This window comes from Podarcis pityusensis (genome assembly GCF_964106645.2).
Source record: "Podarcis pityusensis genome assembly, chromosome: 1".
Taxonomy (NCBI): domain Eukaryota; kingdom Metazoa; phylum Chordata; class Lepidosauria; order Squamata; family Lacertidae; genus Podarcis; species Podarcis pityusensis.
The window spans coordinates 52,880,463-52,896,762 of NC_138028.1; the positions used below are offsets into that span (position 1 = coordinate 52,880,463).

Consider the following 16,300-nt stretch of genomic DNA (forward strand, 5'->3'; position numbering starts at 1 on the left):
GCTGGGATTAAGCCTTGACATTTCCAGGTAGGGTTGGAAACGTCCCCTTTCTGAAAACTTAAGAGAGCCACTGCTAGTCCATGTAGGCAGTACTAGGGCTGATGGAAGTTGTAGTCCAACAACATCTGGAAGGTTGGGAAAGGCTGACTCAAGTATGATTTATTATTATTGAAATAAGACAGGATCCAAATTAATTCTTTGTGTGTAAGCAAGAAGACTGGTCCCTACTCCAAGCTGGTCACAATTTACCTTTAAACAGGTGGTATGCAAAGAAAGGGGCAAGTGCTTAGAAATCATTTTAGTATCTTTAGATACTAGGGATAAGGCCCAAGGGATTAAGCGAAAGCTTCTTCCAGATCTACACAACAACCACCTTGCTCAAAATGAAATGTCCCCACCCCATGCCAATCCAACAGTCCTCATTTAAGCCAGAGAACTGCATACACAGGAAGTGTTTATAGATTTTATTAGGTACGGCCTTGGCTGGCCTTCAGAGGGCTCAGCACACAATAGTCAGGGGAACAGCCAAAGTCAGCTTGAGCTCTGACCCTAAAGGGGCCGAGATGATCTCTCGCTTCATTCCCAGGATAGTTTTTCCATGTTGTGGAAGTTAGACCTTTACCATCCTTGAAACACAGGAATGGGAGAGGCAAAGAACACACACAGTTTGAGGAAACACTTAACTATTCTTCTGTGGAACGCTGCTAATGCAATGCAGGCAAACCTTCCCCAGCCTGATGTCCTCTAGATGCTTTGAACTTCAATCAGTCCAAGCTAGCATGGACAATGGAAAAATTGGTGGAATTTTTAGTACAACATCAAGGGCGCCATGCTGTGGAAAGAGGCATAAGCAGTTTTTTCCCCCACTGACAAGGTCCAGTTGGGCATCATAATCTAATATTGCACTGCACAACAGTCCTGTGGTTCTTCACTTGTCACCTCCTACAGTACAAATCTTTTTTTCTTTTTTTTACCAGCTTACCCCAGCTGGTAAAAGATGAGAGAATTCTCATTCTATTTAAAGCAACACCTACTGGAAGAGAATGAACATTAAGCAGAACCTCTCCGTCGTGGTACTTCACTGTTTCTTTTCCAGGATCCCTTGACTGGAAGAAGGGACAGGGCACGCTAAAGAAGGTAAAGATGATATAACAAGGTCCATGAATCTTTCAACAATACATAGGGAGGAATTGAGGCCACAGGCAGCAGCCTTGCTCACTCTTGGAATCAGAATGCCAATCACTGTGCTGAATCGACCAAGAAGGATGCCAGGGGTTCAGCTGGGACTTTGAAGCTTTGTAAAGACCTAATACTTGGCAGCAGTTAGGACCTATGCCAAATCTACTAAGGACTTGTTCACACAATTTCTCATACAGGTAATTCAGCTCACCATTGTTCATAAGCAATGTTGTGAGATCTCAAACCCTTTTGAGGTATGCAGACCCCCTCTCCTCCCCCCTAGATTTCCTTACACATAATAGGCATAAAGGTAAAGTACGCAGTAGACGAATATAAAACTTTCCAGAATCTCTCAGCTACCTTCATGTTAATGTGAACTCTTGAAGTTAGGCAGTTCATTATTCCCTCCCTTCTCTGGTCAAGTGTACATCACAGAGAAATCTGTGCCTGCATAGAGATCCAGGCTGCTGCAATGGGGGGAAGCAGAACTGGAGAGAACTCCCTTTCCATTTGATAGCATACAGCACTGCAGAAGTGCTAAGGATCTCTTTACTCAAAAACAGATGGGCTTAAACAAACTGCAGATTAAGTCCCTTGGGATCTCTCTTGCATTTGGACACTGGATCAATTTGAGGCTACATTTAATATCAGTAAAGACACTGCAGCGTTATTTTTCACTTTTGTGCTACTTCCGGGTTTTTTTTATTTAAAAAATGCAGCAGCTTTGGAGTTCAAAATGCTGCAGAGTGCAGCTCCAATTCCTCCATTTAGGAGTAATATATTCTGCTGTAAGAGAGTGAAGCAATTTAAGCACGGTGTATGTGTGTCCCGTTTAGGTACACTGTATTCGGTGCAGATGTCTGGAGCTCCTCCTCAGCAAGATTACAGCAAATACTATAACTTTTATTTGACACATGCATTGCAGGAAACACATTTCCATTTATTTCAGTGCAAGCTGAAAATATTGACACTAGTATGCACAGGAGTGTGGGATGTTTCCAAAATAACTGGGTATCTCAATAGGAATGCTTGAGTAAAGGAGGAGTGCTTATTCATGTAGTACCCCTCTTGCTAATGCAGAGTCCTGCATGCCATCAAACACCAGGAGCCCATGCAGGCCACCTGAAACAGCAGGTTCACCAGGCAGCATCTAGTAACAGTTTCTGTGGTCTGGAAGCCTTGCATGTGCTTTTATAGTACAGTTCTGCCTTGCGTGATGTACATGCAGCAGTTACTTTCCTTGGAAGCATCCAGCACTGGCCAGTGCCCAAGTCTGTCCATAAAACAGCGCAGCCAGCCATTAGTTCCTGAAGTTTCCACTTCAGCTTTATGCTTCCGTGGCACGCTGGACCTCTCAGCCAAGAAGCACCCAAGACTACAAGAGCAACCATATGAGAGGCAGAGAAGATTCATCATCATCCAGTTCAAGCCACCACTACATTCATAGGAGATAATTCAGTCCCTGGCACCAGAGCATAGCAAGTAAAAAACATATGGAGATTTGAGTACAGCCACAAATGAAAGGCATGGGTTCACTGGAAGAGAAAGATAAAACCTGGTATGTACAAGGGCTGGGGAAATTAAAAAAAAACAACAACAAACACATGATCCCACATATTAGGAGAATGTATGTAACCGAGCAAGGAAGTAAGATGTTCAGTGGACTTCAAGGGACCTGAACTGAAGAGGAGGAGCCCTGCCAGATCAGGCCAAAGACCCATCTAGTCCAGCATCCTTTGACCAGCCAGATGCCTTTAGGAAACTTAGTTTATATGGAGATGTTTCCTCTCATACAAGACACAGACTTCCATGCCCAAGTTTTACTCATCACATTCATGCCCCATCAAGACTGCTGTATGCCTCAAGCAGAGATCAGGATGGGATGAGGCATACTGAACTTCAGAAATTTCCTTGTGCAAGCAACCACTCTATATTATTAACCAGCATTCAAAAACATCAGTCTTCTTGATGGAAAAATCATTTGCCATCCCAAATCCATGTGAAGCACTTATAGAACAGGGGCAGGGTCCAAGGAGCATTTTTGGTTGTCTCCCCACTGCTATGTAGGCCAAATGTAACAGGTGGCCAGGTTGCGCACCTGTCAATCACCTGACATCACTATGACATCAGGTGATGCTGCACTTTGAAGCCCCAATTGTTAGGACTTCCAAGGCTGTTTGAAAGCATTTTGCGGTTTGCAATGGGCTTTCAGACACCCACGCAGCCCCTGCTCCTGTTTCAGCCTCTGGGATTTTTTTTTTTAATTCCTTTTGGATGGACCAGCTGTCTGCAGGAGGAGTCCCATGCACAGTAGGTCCTTCCAAAATGCAACCGCTTCCAAAATGAGCTGCTTTCATTGGCTGTGTGTGCCAAGCTGGGTCCTATGCAAGCTGCTCCTTTCGACTCCTGGTTTTGGAAGTTGAAAGGGGCCGCTTCAAAGAGCAGCACAGAGAGGGAGAAGCAGTCTCCATTCAAGGAAAACTGCTTCCTCCTCCTTCAGCAAGGCACACTCCTCCTGGCCATCAGCTGAAGGGTAAGCAAGAGCATTCCTTGCCCCAACAAAGGAACAATTGGGAGCCCATTTCAAGCTACCCATTGAAGCCCTGCCCTTATCAGACCCCCGGCAGGGCAAGATTAGCCCATAGTCTTCCCCAGCCCTGCCTGAGAATTTCCTCAAGTATGCCAGTACCACTGAATCCCAGTTCCCAAGCTACAGCACACATGGTACCACCTCAGAAGGAACTGGAAGGGTGATGTTTGCAAATCATGCTTGAACATCCAACCGACAGGTCAATTACTTTGGCCAGATCCATCCACAGCACAGTCACTTTGACATCCTCCACTGTAGAACACAATAAGTCAAAATCACATCCTGGCAGCAGAGGGGCTCAGAAGCTCTCTCCTTCTCGGATACAATGGCAACACAGCAGAGCTGCCATGCCCAGAATACAGCTCTGTGCTAAAGATTTGGCAGCACATTGGAATGCAACAGCTGCAGTCGACACCAGAAAGGCTTCTCAACAGTTCACCTCTATTTACAATACACGTTTCTGATTACACTCCGAGAAACCCCAAGTTCCTTGGGTGAGTCATGCCTGCACACACATCCCTCCAAACACAAATGGTGCACGCACACACACATACACACACCCCAAGCTAAGCACAACTGCCACAGGAGCTTGCTCTCAAGGGAGCCTATAGATGACCAAGGTATCGTTTTACAGATAACACAATCCATCACTGTGTCCACCCAACACCAGCAGCTCTGTCCATCTTAAGTGCCACATGCTGGCAGCCATTGCAAAAGGGGTGCTCTAACTGCTTCCAAGACAGTCTGAGTTGTCAACTTTTGCTCTCCAGCCTCTATCAATGAATCCCCAAAGTGACTATTTTTGAGATCACTTCCCTTGCAAAAAAAAAAAAAAAAGCCAACTCAAAAATTTCCATGAAGCCAGCTGTCACCCCAGTCATACGCCATGCCCACAGCTAGTTCTTCCACTCTGAGGTCTAAGGACACCACCACTTCATGCTCATGCCTGACACACAGCTGCGTCACTGCTGCTCGCATCTCACATCAAGCTGGTGTCTTTTCATTCATCTCAGGAATATGGCCATATATTGAACTTCTGCCTTCTAGCTAAAACACAACATTTGGGGGTATGCCATGCGGCAAGAGGTGCTTTCTAACAGCTGGACATGCCACCTTCTCAATCTTCTAGATTAACAGGGCAATTTCAGCCAGAATGCGACTCGGATCAAGAAAGGGGCTGTAGGACTGAAAAGAAACTCAGCCTGGCTTCATGTGGGCGGGGGACTCTGAACTTTGATTCCAGATAGGTGCTGGCTGCTCTGAAACCAGCTGGCTTTAGACAAAAAAACACAGCCTTGAAGTGGAAAGTCCCTTTCACTCTCAAGGGAAACATTTCCCAGCACTGCCTCGGTGAAAGGAGGAAGTCTTCACCTATTGAACTTCTACCTGCCGTTCAAAGGAGCAGGAACTCTGCCAGAAATCAGTAGCAAATCTACCCACAACCCAGAGCTTTCCCCTCCCACTGCTTTATGCCCCCAGCAAACCTACCACTGCCAACAGGAAATGGAACAGAAAAGATTAATCATTAGCGTAGAATTAAGGGGAGGAAGGCAAAGGAGACTTGGGGGAAAAACTGAAGCGATCGTATAGGCGGACGACTCCTGTTTTAATATTACTTCTCAAAGCTGGCTCTCCGCTGTGACGACGTGGCCCCTCTTCCCACCCCCCGAATCAATAGCGCCAACCTTATCCTCAGGTGCCCACACAAAGCGGATCAACCCTTAATAACAACTCGACGCGGGAATGAACCCCGTCACGTGGGAACCCCAGAGGGGCGATCAACCCAGTGGGATCGCCTTGTCCAAAAACTAATATTTCGAGAGGACGGTGGCGGGGGGAGGGAAGGGAATAACACTAAGGAGAAGTATCCCCAACAAGCAAAAGATCCGGAAGAGGGGGAAAGACGTATCCTCGACCTAATAATGGAGGGAAAGGAGCAACGACCCTCCCCCGCCTCGCTCCTCAATGTAGCGCGTTAGATACCCACCGCAGAGCAGCCCCCCGCCCCGCGCGCACACCCCTCTCACATACTCCTGCAATCTGGTCGTAAAGAACCGCCAGGCAGGAACCGAATCCCGATTACCTGCAACAGAAGACGCACAAGAAGCGACGCGCAGCGCCTGCCCAGCCTCGCGTGCCGCGGAAAATGCAAGGCGATGTGGCTTCGGCGAGACTTGGCTTCTCTTCTCCGCCCCAGCTGCTTCCAGTCCTCCTGATCAGGAGGAGTCAGCGGCGGCGGCGGCGGCAACGGCCAACCCCCTGGGGCAGCCCAGAGACGCCTCGCACGCTTAACCCTCTGCTCGCCCGAGGGAAGCAGGCAGAAGCAGCAGCGCCGCCCATCCTGCGAGGAAGGGAATTCTCCTTGCACCCGGGGCTTCCCGGGGCTTCCCGGGGCTTCTGCAAGCTCCTGTGGCAGCAAGGCTGGGGAGTTGGGGGGTGGGCTGGCTGGAATGAGGACTGAGAGCAGCATGCCCCCCGCACTGGCTCAGGCTGCCCAATTGCCTTTGCACAGGGAAGGCTGCCAAGTGCACCTCTCTGGGAATGTGCTTCTGCAGCCTCTGTGAGAGCGAGGCCGGAGGGGCCTGCGCGGAGCCTTGAGAGCAAGGGTGGCGCCGTGCCATGCCAGCGGCAGAGGAGCCAGGCTCCCCGATTCCTGCCGCAGGGTTGCCAAGTGCATCTTTCTGGGAAAGTGCTGAATAGTCAGAGCTGAGCACAAGGAGGGTGAGAACAAAGGAGCGCATAATAAGCACGCGGAAGGAAAGTCAGGATCTAGTATCGGGGTGTTCCTCAAGACACAGGGCGATTACATTACCTGCAAGCTTGCTCGTCGCAGAAGGTGGAAAGCAAGCAGCGCAAAGAAGCCTCAGGGCAAGCTCAGGCAGGGAGCACGAGATGCGGGAAGCGAGGAGAACTCCCCACACGCACATGCAGGAAAGCAAATGAGTGGGCGAGGAACAGTGGAGACCAGCGGAGGCAGCAGTGGAAAAAGCCAAAATCACCCACATCTCCGCGTCAACGGAAAGGAAAATAATCGAGGAAAGCCAAGGGGCACCCAAGACACATCGGAAGGAACTCCCCCCCCCAAAAAAAACCCCACCCCTGTCCATCTGCAGCAGAATTTAGGAGTGGGGGATCAGCAAATCAGAAAGTGACAGAGAGACACACACACCCCAGCCCCAGCAGCACCCAACCCACAAAGAAACAGCATCGTGTGAGAATTGGAGCGCATCAAACATCAGTCCTGTACAAGGAGAAGTGCAAAGTCAGCGCCGGAGGCAGGAAACCAACAGCAAGCTTTTCGCAGAAACGAAAAGCAAAATTAAGCAAAGTAAAGAGACAACGAATCCTCAAACAGCAGCAGTGGAACGTGTTAAAACAAACAAACAAACAAACAAACCCATATTGGGGATGATCTGTGCATTTGGGATCGGCATGTGAGCAACCTCTGGGTGGAATCTGGCTCTCAGTGGGCTGTGAGAAAAAAGAAAGATCATTTATCACCTCACATTCAGTGGCAAGGCCTCCACTCCCACAAAGTTCTTAGAATGAACACCCCTCACACTCCAAAATGAATCCAATTTTTGGTGTGTTCCCCAGCCCCCACCCTAACAAGGTTTGCGAACATTGCTGGGACACATACGTACCCTCCAACATTTGTCTGATGAAAATAGGGACGTCCCATTCCATAATGATAATTTTACTATTTATACTCCACACATCTTACTGGGTTGCCCCAGCCACTCTGGGCAGCTTCCAAAATATATAATAACCTAATAAAACATTGAAAATACTTCCCTATACAGGATTGCCTCCAGATGGCTCTGGGGTTGGATAACTCCATACCCTCCAACATTTCTCCAATGAATATAGGGACATCCTAAGGAAAGGTGGGGCATTCCGGGATCAAATCGGAAACTGGGACGGCTTCTCTAAATCAGGGGTGTCCATGGAAAATAGGGACACTGCACATACTGTGGCCCAGCACTGGTCCATAGAAGTCAATGATCACGTGGTGCAAAAAGCCTAATGTGCAAGTTCCCAGATTATAGTCACTGCTCTTCTCCCCTGCTGTGCAACTAGAGGCTAAGCCATGGTTTGGTTTAACATTGTGTTTAAATCCTGGCTCTTCATTTTGCTCCCAACAAACCACAAGCTCTAACCAAGGTTTCTTCATGGTTTAATCCTGGTTGCCAGTTAGTTTTCATACCCAATTCAATAGTGCTGGTGTTGACCTATAAAGCCTTACATGGCTCAAAACCACAGTAACTTAAGGACCACCTCCCCACATAAGAACCAAACTGGACCCTGTGATCAGGCCCCTCTTTGTGTCTCCCCTCCCTGAGAGGCTTGGAGAGGGACAATACAGTGGTACCTCAGGTTACAGACACTTCAGGTTACTATTTCTGTCAGCATCGCCCTTGAGCCAGTGCCACCAACTGGACTCATCCACTTCAGCCCCGACTGGGCTAGGCGAGCTGGGTAGCACTTCCAGAGACCACCTTCTACACAGGAACAGGTCAAAGTGCTGTGGACTCACAGCTTAGAGTTGTGAGCACCGGATTCACTTCCACAAGAAGACAGTCGTCGCACAGCAGAGTACAGCAGACTCTAGCAGAGTATATAAACAACTCGGAACGCAGCTCTGTAGAATATCTTCTTTATTCTATCTACAACTATTATACAACTATATACAGAGCTAAATAGGTCTCAGCATAAATAAATGCTACACTGCACTGAGTGTCTGCAGCTGCTCTTAGCAGCAACCTTATCTCTACACACGATCTCTAACACTCAGTCTCTCTCTCCCCCCCCCCCCCCGACACTGACTGACTCGGTGCTGGAGCAGAATAAGTAGAGAGCAGAACACGCCTCCTCCTCTCTGGAGAATCAGCAGACTCCTCAGGAGATTCTTGGATATGGGAGGAGTGAAATCTCCTCAATTTCTGCTAACCCAGAAATAGTACCTCGGGTTAAGAACTTTGCTTCAGGATGAGAACAGAAATAGCACAGTGGAGGTGCGGCGGCAGCAGGAGGCTCCATTAGCTAAAGTGGTGCTTCAGGTTAAGAACAGTTTCAGGTTAAGAATGGATCTCCGGAACGAAGAAAGTTCTTAACACGGGGTACCACTGTATGAGAATGGGCCTTTTATGTGGTGGCTCCCTGCTTGTGTAATGCTGTCCCCAGAGAGGTTTGCCTGCCACCATTGTTACATATCTTTAGGTGCCATGCAAAAGCATTCCTCGTTACCCAGGCCTTCAGCCATTAAATAATCTATGGCCTGTTAAATGTTATTATTTTATCATTATGCTGACTATTATTGTGCTCTGTATTGCATTTATTAATATTATGCTTCATAAACTATGTTCTTAATGTTGTACCCTGCCCTTGGATCTTTGGATAAAGAACAGTACAGGCAACTCCCCACTTGCATGAGATCAGGACTGCTGACACGTGCACAGTTTTGGGTGCTGGAAGGGGGTGGTGGCAGAACAGAAGGGACCAGAAGGTACATAAGCATATCCTGTTGATGCATGCAGTGGCTGGGAACAGAATCTTCCCTGCACACCCCCAAAATCTGCCCTAGAGAGGATTGGGGGGGGGCAATTTGGAGCAGATTTGGGGGGCACCCAGGGAGAGGAAGGGAAAGCTCCCATTGCACGAACAGTACTCTGCTCATGCAGCACTGGATACAACCCATGTTCTCCAAGCTTCTTTCTCCCCAAGGATGGCTTTGCAGTACCTGTGGGAGTATTCTTAGTTTCCTCTAGGCATAGACAATTTGCGTGTTCCAGCTCTAAAGCTTGATGTGCAAAGCACATTCCTCAGATTGAGGGTAATTTGGCTTGGAAGAAATATGTTGGAATTGAATGTTTGTTTGTTGAAGAGCAAAACCTGTATGCCTAAATGTTTCTGCACACCTGGCCATGGTAACCTCTTTTAACAAGTGCTATTTTTCTAGAAAATGAGGTGCTGTAACTTACTATGAACATTATGAACTCTTTCTCTTTGAATGGCGAGTTCCAGCTGAAAAGATGCCCTGAATATGACTGTCATTAACTGAGTGTTTATTATAATGATTAAATGCTTGGGTTTGTAAGATTACTTAATTACTTTCTTCACTTCCTGTTGTGTTCACTGCATTAGTGTGCCTACTAATAAACAGAGGGAAACTGCTAAAATGGGCTAGTTTTTCTGCTTTATCTGGGGACTCTTTGCTACCCTTCTTCTAATAAGAGCTAAGGATCTACCTCATTTACTCCAGAATTGTTCCAGTATTTTTAAGGCTGCGATCCTATGCATACTTATCAGGGGGTACGCTCCATTGAAATCAATAGAAATAAATTTGAATAAAAAATCATGGGATCAGATTGCAAGATTACAATGCCTACCTGAGAGTTTAACTCCACTATAGAACTTGCCTCTGAGCAGATTTAATTAAGCCTTACCCTCTGCTGGAGTAAAAATGATTTGGCTATTGCAGCCAAACAGAAACTTGGTACAATCCAGCAATGCTTAAGTATTTTTAAATCCCATGCAATATAAGAGAAGTTAATGTGTGCATAACTTTCTCCTTTGATATAACTGGGGTTATTACTAGGACGTCAATTGCTTATTAAAATTTATAACAGGAATGCTAATAATACGTGTCTGGGATGTCTCATAAAAAGATCGAGGAAACAGTTGAGTTAAACCAGTTGTTTGGAGAGGATATAAAGCCAAACTTAATGTTTTTGCCAAATTCAAACACAAATCTTTATTTTCCATCTTCCCTCCTTATTTGGCTGTAATACTTATATTCCATTTCCTGCTTTAAAGCCATTGTTAAGTGTTGCCTCTTGGTCTTCTCTCACTTCAAAACTGCTTAATGCTTGTGGTGTTAAGGCATTGGCCCTTGAATCTCTTATTCCAAAGTAGGCTTATTTACCTGAAAGGAATTACTACAGAGTAAATCATAAGGAATCTGACTGGTCTCTTCCAGAGATCATTTTCACAGAGAGGGACAATAAAGACAGAATCCTGTACACACTTACTAGGGAAGAAGAGGATCTGCTGAAGACTAATAGAACTTTACTTCCCAAGTAAACACAAACAAGATAGGGATACATACAATGTAACTTTCCAGACATCATTTTAAACTATTCCAAGGCCTACTGGTGGGTCCCAGCCCACTCAGAAAGTCTGGCTTAGAAAGATGCAAATTCCTGTAAGGCTCTTTGCCTTTCTATTTGTATCCATGAGCACGGCTGGTCCAATACATTTTGGCACTTGAAGCGAACCACAAAACGACAGAAGAAGCGGGTGAGTGAAGATCTACATCACACAAAAAATCTACATTGGGATCTACTGAGGATCCTGACACCTGAGGTGATCGCCTCACCTTATCTGATGGGTGGGGTTCATGGGAGTAGCCAGAGGGGTGGGCGTGGGGCAGCTGCCCCCTCCCCAATCAAGTAAATAAATAAAAATACTTAACTAAAAGTGGAAATCATAGAAAGATTTTAACAGGTTTTTCTGTCCAAAGAAAGTAATCTAAAACAATTGTTGAGACATTTTATATCTGCTAGACAAGAACCAGACAGAGAATGATGACAGGTGGGTGTCCTGCCGCCGCCCCCCCCCCCCCAGATCCTGGCTACACCCATGGTGGGCTGGCCCTGTCCATGAGGCAATCTGTATCCAGAATGTCTGGTCCCTCTCTGGACTATGAGTACAGTACTGGGAAAAGTAGTGACCTTTATAGTTGGGAGAATCTGCCCTGAACTGTGCAGACTAGCAGAGGAAGATAGACTGAAGACACTGATCATCTGTTTGGTAAAGTTTTCCCCTGCCTCCTTTAAATACTCTATTTAATTTCCTACCTGTGGCACTTTGAAACACTGCAATCCAGAAAACGGGTTTATGTCCTCACTTGAACTTGTGAGAATTCCCTTAAGGTGAACCTTCAGAACGTGTCAGGATTAATAACAACGTCGCCTTTTAACATGAAAGACAAAGATTTCGCAGAATGGAAACCTTCCCCTTGTAAACAAACGTGCTTGGCATTGGTGTGGTAGTAATAAAATGTGCTTGGTGTTTAATGTATGTGGGATTTGTCTTTTGCTGAGGCTTGTAGCTAAATATTTGCATAAAATATTTTAAGCCTTCAAATGCATTTCATATTTGATTTCCGCCACACATTTTGCATTAAATATACAGAGCCAACTGAATGTGTGGTAAACTTTTGGGTGTAAACTAGTGCATTAATACTTGCCGCAGATATTTCAAAAGCCTTAGGACATGTACATTGAATATAATTTTGGCTCTCCCTCTCATTTGGGGGGTGGGGTGGGATATCTTGATGTCCTAACTCCTGTTACCACTTGCAAACATCTATTTACTATCATAACCTTCATGCTTGTACAGAGCCATACAGAGCCCTGAGACCACATAATGAAGGCAGGCTATGAATGCATATAAATAGAATATAAAAAAATATGTGTGCATGAAGAACTCCTGCATTCTTTGTTTGATACTAGGGTTGTCAACTGATCAGAAAAAAAAGGCCTGGCCTGCTCTTTTGCTTCTAATTGCAGTTTGATATGGCGCTGTGGCCTAAACCACAAAGCCTAGAGCTTGCCATCCAGAAGGTCGGCGGTTCGAATCCCTGCAACGGCGTGAGCTCCCATTGCTTGGTCCCTGCTTCTGCCAACCTAGCAGTTCAAAAGCACGTCAAAGTTCAAGTAGATAAATAGGTACCGCTCTGGTGGGAAGGTAAACGGCGTTTCCGTGCGCTGCTCTGGCTCGCCAGAAGCAGCTTAGTCATGCTGGCCACATGACCTGGAAGCTGTCTGCGGACAAACACCAGCTCCCTCGGCCAGTAAAGTGAGATGAGCGCCACAACCCTAGAGTCGTCCGCAACTGGACCAACGGTCAGGGGTACCTTTACCTTTACCTTGTACAGAAATTAGCAGATTAAGCATCTAACAGCATTGAGATTACCATGACGCCTGTTAATGTCTGCCCATCAGGCTACTCTTCGACACAGCTACAAAAGTTGATTTTAAACGTTGGCCACCCTACTTTTAAAGCTTGCAGGAATCAAGTGCCCTTGTATGAGAGCCTGTGGAGAACCCTGATGTAGGCTAAGAGCTCCCCCTTGAGTGTCTTGTTATTTTGCACCCTTGTGGTAAACCCAGAATACCAGATACTGTGACCAAATATCTTCATCTTCATTTGACATTCTGTTTTAATCCCCTTTCCCCCAATAACATCTCTGGTGAAAACTCAACATTTCTTTTATAAGGCAAGTCTGAAAACATTAATGAGGTGGGAGCAGCCTCTTAATTGATTGACCATTTAGACCATTTACATCCGAGATTGAGCTCTTCTTGTCATTGGCCCAAGCACTGATCTAGCTCTATAAAGAGGCTGACTTTTAATTGTCTCAGTTTCCTAAATATGTGAGGCTCCCTGAAAACTGACCAAAGGTTTAATTTCTTTTTAGACTGATATACTGCCTTTCCACATTCCTGAACATAACCCACAGAAATGACAAAGTGCACAGCAAAATTGCATTGCCTATAACAATTCAAAATATAGCTGCAAACAAATATATTGTAACTGTTTATCAATATGGAACATAATTAAAAACAAAGATGCTCTTTCTCTCCAAACCTTTCTTCTGTGTGAAACTCTGCATATGCTCTGAATTTTGAGTGTCTGTTCAAGCAAAAAGAAATTTTGCTGAATGACACACACACACACACACACACACATGCACAAGGCTGTTTGTGTTAGTGTTGCCTTCCCCTTTCCTTCCTTTTCCCCCAACTAAAATTCTACATACTTCAGTATTGGGATTCATTGATTTTAAAAGGCTTTTCTCTTATTTTTTCTCTCTGAAATCTTCCCCACATGCCATGTGATTGTTAAGCTATGCTTTCTGTTCTAAGTTCTGTAAGATCTGACATCCTCTAGCCTTCAGTCAAGTAAATCTAAAGCACCCTCTTCCCACCCCCACCCCTTCATTATTCCTAGAGCTGGGCTTAAGGGAAGGGCCCTTTGCAGTTCAGCTTAGAACCGCCACCCATTACTCAGACAGCCTAGACACTCCAAGGGGCACCCAAATGAAGACGAACATTATACACATTATTTACAAGAACAAACCTTGCTCACTTTCATTCTATGTGAGGTGAGATCATTGGAAATGGATAGTAATGAATGTTATGATGGGGAGAAGCAGCAATAACAAAAGCCTTAAATGGCTCAGGATTGCAATACCTCAAGGACCGCCTCTTCTCATATGAACTGGTCCCTGAGATTTACTTCTGAGGCCCTCCTTCGTATGCCTCCTCTTCAAGAGGTCTGGAGTGTGGCAACACGAGAACCGGCCTTCTCTGCAGCGGCTCCCTGTCTGTGGAATGTTCTCCCCAGGTAAGTTTGCTGGGCGCCTTCATTATATACCTTTAGGCGCCAGGCAAAAATGTTCCTTTTTAACCAGGCCTCTGGATGATTTGATTGACATCCTATGCCCTCTTAAAATGCGGCTCTTTTCTAAGGGGGGGTAATGGGTATTATTGGGTTGCTGTTTTTATTCTGATTACCGTATTTTTCGCACCATAGGAAGCACTTTTTCTCTCCTAAAAAGCAAGGGGAAATGTGTGTGCGTCCTATGGAGTGAATGCAGGGGGAGGCAGTCGGGAAAAGCCCCCATGAGCCGCACACAAGCTCCGTGCGCTCTTGCGGGCTTTTCCCCAGGAGGGAGAAGGGACTGACTGGCTGCATCAGTTGCTTCTCCCACCTCCCAGAAAAGCCAGGAGAAGCCGCAATCTCTTTAAAGGGGTTGTGCGGCTTCTGCAGGCTTTTGCGAGAGGTGAGGGAATCCCCCCACCTCCCAGGAAAGCCAGAAGAAGCCGTGCAGCCCTTTTAAAGTGTGCGCGGCTTCTGCCGGTTTTGCGAAAGGTGAGGGAATCCCCCCACCTCCCAGAAAAGCCAGGAAAGCCCTGCGCAGCGTCTCCCGGCAAGGAGAGGCTGCACGGGGCTATGGATTCTTTAGCCCCACGCAGCCTCTCCCGGGAGGGAGAGGATGCACGGGGCTAAAGGGGAAGCCAAAACAGTGAGCGGGATCCATCCCGCCCCCTGCCTTGGCTTGCTCCATAGCTGCGCGCAACCCCTCCGGCAAGGAGAGGCTGCACGGGGCTAAAGGGGAAGCCAAAACAGCTAGCGGGATCCATCCTGCTCGCTGCCTTGGCTTGTGCCATAGGCGCGTGCAACCCCTGCGGCAGGGAGAGGTTGTGCGCAGCCTGTACGCTGCTCTTTGGGGCTGGGGGGAAAATATTTTTTTTCTTGATTTCCCCCCCTAAAAACTGGGTGTGCCCTATGGTGCGAAAAATACGGTATGTTGTGATCTTTTCTGTGAACCGCCCTGAGACCTCTGGGTATAGGGCAGTACAGTGGTACCTCGAGTTACAGACACTTCAGGTTACAGACTCTGCTAACCCAGAAATAGTACCTCAGGTTAAGAACTTTGCTTCAGGATGAGAACAGAAATCGTGCGGCAGCGGTGCGGCACCAGCGGGAGGCCCTATTAGCTAAAGTGGTACCCCAGGTTAAGAACAGTTTCAGGTTAAGAACGGACCTCCGGAACGAATTAAGTACTTAACCCAAGGTACCACTGTATAGTGGTACCTCGGGTTACAGACGCTTCAGGTTACAGACGCTTCAGGTTACAGAATCTGCTAACCCGGAAATAGTACCTTGGGTTAAGAACTTTGCTTCAGGATGAGAACAGAAATTGTGCTCTGGTGGCGCGGCAGCAGCAGGAGGCCCCATTAGCTGAAGTGGTATCTCAGGTTAAGAACAGTTTCAGGTTAAGAATGGACCTCCAGAATGAATTAAGTTCTTAACCCGAGGTACCACTGTATATAAACTCAATTAACAGCAGCAGCAGCAGCAAAAACAACGTGTAAAGTCTGGTGGGTGGTAACTGCACAAAGATTTCAGAAACTGGGTAGCAAGCAGGAGATACAGCCACAGTTACTCCTGTTCTCAGTATACATCAACAGCTCAAAAATGGCTACTAGCCCTGATGCTGTTGTTCTGCCCCCACTGTCAAACGCAGTGTGCCTCTGAACACCAGTCGCTGGGAAATGCAGGTGGGAAGAGTGTTATTGCACTCATATTCTTCTTGCAGGTTTTCCACAGGCACCTGGTTGGCCACTCTAAAAACAGGATGCTGGACTAGATGGGGCATTGGGCTGATTCTGAAGGCTCATATTACATTCTTATGTACATGTGTGGCAAGAGCATGTTTGCACCAAAGCAAAGCCCAACCGACACAGAGTAGCATATACAAACATTGCTCCTAGTAAACTTACAATGTTCACAGTCCTGTGCGCATATGAGCTCGATTTGGGTCTTGCCTTTCTTTCAGTTCAGTATGGACAAATTAAGATTTATAATAATTGAACATGGACCCCAACAAGGTGAAGATGCTGATTTTTCAGAATCTGCATCCGAGGACTGTTGCAATTTTTCTGGTAAGTGGTTTTT

At 46.5% G+C, this 16,300-nt stretch overlaps 1 protein-coding gene and 1 long non-coding RNA gene across 3 annotated transcripts in view; one reads left to right on the top strand and one right to left on the bottom strand.

Moving 5' to 3' along the window:
- CD82 (CD82 molecule) overlaps window positions 1–6,010 on the bottom strand; it is a 69,999-nt gene extending 63,989 nt beyond the window's left edge. Inside the window, exon 1 of one of the 2 annotated variants that reach the window (XM_081002216.1) lies at window positions 5,853–6,010. The gene's annotated coding sequence lies outside the window, so the exon portion shown is untranslated. The remainder of the gene's footprint in view (window positions 1–5,852) is intronic. The other variant, XM_081002217.1, reaches the window with a different exon arrangement.
- The window catches only part of LOC308475470, a 597,484-nt gene that overhangs the window by 467,592 nt on the left and 113,592 nt on the right, over window positions 1–16,300 (top strand). The window lies entirely within an intron of this gene.